Source organism: Mustela nigripes, chromosome 18 (assembly GCF_022355385.1).
Source record: "Mustela nigripes isolate SB6536 chromosome 18, MUSNIG.SB6536, whole genome shotgun sequence".
In the NCBI taxonomy this organism is placed as follows: domain Eukaryota; kingdom Metazoa; phylum Chordata; class Mammalia; order Carnivora; family Mustelidae; genus Mustela; species Mustela nigripes.
This window is the reverse complement of record NC_081574.1, coordinates 37,958,066-37,961,446: the sequence shown is the minus strand read 5'-3', so window position 1 is coordinate 37,961,446 and position 3,381 is coordinate 37,958,066. Positions and strand designations below refer to the sequence as shown.

General features: G+C 39.0%; 1 long non-coding RNA gene across 2 annotated transcripts; it reads right to left on the bottom strand.

The window, feature by feature from the left end:
* Nucleotides 1-215: 215 nt before the first annotated feature.
* LOC132006494 (uncharacterized) lies at nt 216-1,741 on the bottom strand. Of its 2 annotated transcripts, none has more exons than XR_009401115.1 (3): nt 1,662-1,741; nt 1,208-1,348; nt 216-816 (listed from the first exon to the last, which is right to left on the bottom strand). It is a non-coding gene; the product is annotated as an uncharacterized LOC132006494 (long non-coding RNA). The 2 variants fall into 2 exon arrangements; XR_009401114.1 differs by having other exon boundaries at nt 1,620-1,681.
* Between the last annotated feature and the right edge of the window lie 1,640 nt (nt 1,742-3,381).

The window sequence follows — 3,381 nt, the reverse complement described above, 5'->3', positions numbered from 1 at the left end:
CAACTCAGCCAATGGGAAACCACCACACTCCCAACTGGGCCTTTTGTTTACAACAGCCCATCCAGTGTCCCCTCTCCTCTTTGAAAGCGCTTTCTCCTCCTCGGTTCTGTCACCTAGCCTATGGTTTTGCCATAGCTTGCTTGTCCGGGCTTGCAGTTCTCTGCTATTCCCGAATAAATCCCATCTTTTGCCGGTAAAATAAGTGGCAGCTTTATTTTTAAGATTAATGGATAAGATTAAGGGAATGGTTAAAACTGTGGTGGGTACACACTCTGGGATACTCTGCAGCAGTGAACCAGAGTGGGCGCAGCAGCACGGATGGATTTTTTAAAAATGGCAATTGACAAAAATAGAAACAGAATGACAACAAAAAATACCTTTATGTAAATTAATAATACCTGCACAATAGTGGCGAGGGTTGCACAATGCAGTGAATATGTTAAAAACCACTAATTGTACACTTAAAATTGTAACCACTTGGCTCTGAGGGTCCCAAAAAGACGAGGGTGGGCCATCCGCAGTTCACAAACGAGTGGCCGTGTAACCAAAAAGGAATTCATTTCAGTGAGACCAACACCGGGAAGACAACGGACTGACTCCAAGAGCTGAAAATACTTCCAGGTTTATATAAGGAAAATGTGGGGCAAATGTTGGTGGGTGGCAGGTGGCCAGTAGAGGTCAGGTTGATCGTTTTCTTGGGGTCAATCACACTCGGTCTTGCTGGAGTCAGGACAGTTGTTATTGTCCTGAAGGGTAGTTTCAGTCTCCATCTTAGGATGCTTTGCCTGCCAGGTCCTTTGCCTGAGTTGAGATAAGCTGGAAAGAAAAACTGGATCAATGAGAAAGTAAGTAACTGAGGTCAAAATGGAGGTATTTTAAGGCACAACTGGGTTACTGGGTTGTCTTTCAAAATGATGAGTTATATGGTATGTGGTCATATCTCAAAGTTCATGCACATAAAACCACAGTAAATATTTTCACAGGAACAAATTAAAGAACACATAACATCTTGAATGTATTAGAAAGCTTGCCTATGAAGGTTAGGGAAGCGGGAGTAAAAGTGGAAGCGAAAAGAAATAAGAGAATAAAGGTTTGTTCAGGCCAGTGATTAAGAACAGAGGTCGGTGGTCAGTAAGGAGTCAGTGACAACATAGCTCCAGGAGGCCAAAGGCTGCCTCCTGCAGAGGCCCTTCTCTTGCCCACTCACCTGCTGCTTCCTGGAAAATGGCTCCATTTCCAGAATCCTCAATTAGCTTCAATATTTCCCTCCAGTCTCCTCCAGTTCTGAAGCCAAGCTCCTTTCCACACCAAAAATCCCTGTTTTTTTCTTTCATATCAGCCCTTGATTCTAAATGAGGAAAAGCGCTGAATGTCAAGAAAAAATGAGCAGTTTTCCTTTCTCATGGGCAAAGAGAACCCAGTGTTTAGATATAGTTCTCCGATTTCCACTGCCTGAAAGGGAGTTAAAATGTTTACTTCTCTAAGGGAGCTGCTCTCCCCCACAGAGCGGGATAAACCTTTGCTAAGGGAACAAAGAGAAACTGAGTTCAGTTTTACATCCAAACAGAGCAAACCTTCATACCTTGTTTACATGAGTAATAGAAATCGACTCATACTACCTGAAGCCAAGAACAGGAGTTTACTATAGAAAACAGAAGTACCTCTTGGAAGCAAAGGCTGAAGTACAGTCAGGCTTCAAGACAAAAATAAAACAGGAAGCAGGAAGCTGGAAAGCGGCCAAGAGCCAATAATTCACTCAGTTGTCCCCCACTCCCAAAATTAATTTTCTACACACAAGGTGGAGTATGAGTTCCCCACTGTTGGAACAACCAGCAAAGATCCCTATCATGACTGAACCTCAACTCCCAATTCCTGAGGGAAAAATGTTATTGGCTCCTCTTGGGTCATGTTTATTTAGCTACTGAGAAGGTGGGGTGGTATGGTGTGGGGGTGTCACTTATTGCCAAAATCCACTCTGGGGAGAGGGAAGACAATTCTCAAAGAAAGGGGTTCAAGCTACCCAGATGTCTTCAGAAGAGTTTACTAAAATATCTACAAAAATCAATCATATGTTAATCAGAAATAGAAAAATAATTTAATTTCAAAAAGCCAACATCAGATAGGTCACATTCTATTGTCAAAGCACAATAATTTAGAAATTAAAAATAGAAGTTTCAAGTAAAGAGAGTCAATAAAGATTTAAAACACTCCAGTTATGAAATAAGGCCAAAACTGCATTCAAGTAAATTAGTCACTCCAAATGATTTCATTATTAATTTGGAAAACATTAAAATAAATCAAGAATTTCCAAGAAATTGGTAAAAAAATTATTTTAATTTAAAGAAAGCAGAGGGAGAATAAGAGCTAAAATAAATGCATTTTAAAACTTAAAAATTATAAAACTAAATAAATTTAAGACCTAGTTCTCTGAAAACAACAATCAACAATGAAATAGACACACCTCTGGCAAGTGTAGTTAGAGAAATAAACATATAACATTAAATATAAGAAGGAGATAGATACAGAAAAAATTCAGTAAGTAGAAGATCTACAAATTAATATTAATATATTTGAAAAATTAGACAAAATAAATGACTTTACATAAATGAACAAAATTAGTGCAAAAAGAAGTAGTAAAACTGAATAGAACAATAACCTTGGAAGAGTTAAAATTGTCATTTTGAAAAAATCTGCCAATGAAACAGGTATGTATTCTCTCTGTATATTTAGCTCTGTAGCTGAGTCTTTTCAAACTTTCAAAGAGTAGATACCACTAAAGTTACTTAAAATTGTGCAGTACACAGAAAAAGATGAATGATCTCCCTCTTAGTGATCTCCCGAGACAGCGTAACTTTCACGCCAAAACTTCATACAGTTAGAAAATTAAAGCCTGGTGTCATGTTTTTATGCCTGCAGACAGCCCCCTTTTTGGAATGTGTTTGGGGGGGGGTGAATTGGTAATTTAGTCCATATGCTATAGGAAGGTAGGGAGGTACAAGTGGGTCAAATCAAGCCTGATTGAGAGAAGGGATGGGTGGCTTTCATCATAGCTAGAAGGGATCTGGGATCCTTTGCAGTAGTGGTTGTACCTGGGAATTGAGTATTTTGTAAATGCCTACTATTTAATTCTGTATAAAACAATAGAAAAATCTCAAACCCATACTTAACAGTACATGTAAGATGTTCTGATTTTTTTGGTGCTATTCTATTTCATTTCTTCAAGTGCCGAGCAACACACTAAATCGATTTTATTCTCATGACTAGGTTGCGATCCACAACTTGAAGAGCAGTAGAGAAATGAGATCACACTAGGAGGTCCCATCCTCGGAGAAATGAGCAGTTGTGTGAGCCCTGTGTGTGCTCACACACACTGGTTCTCTA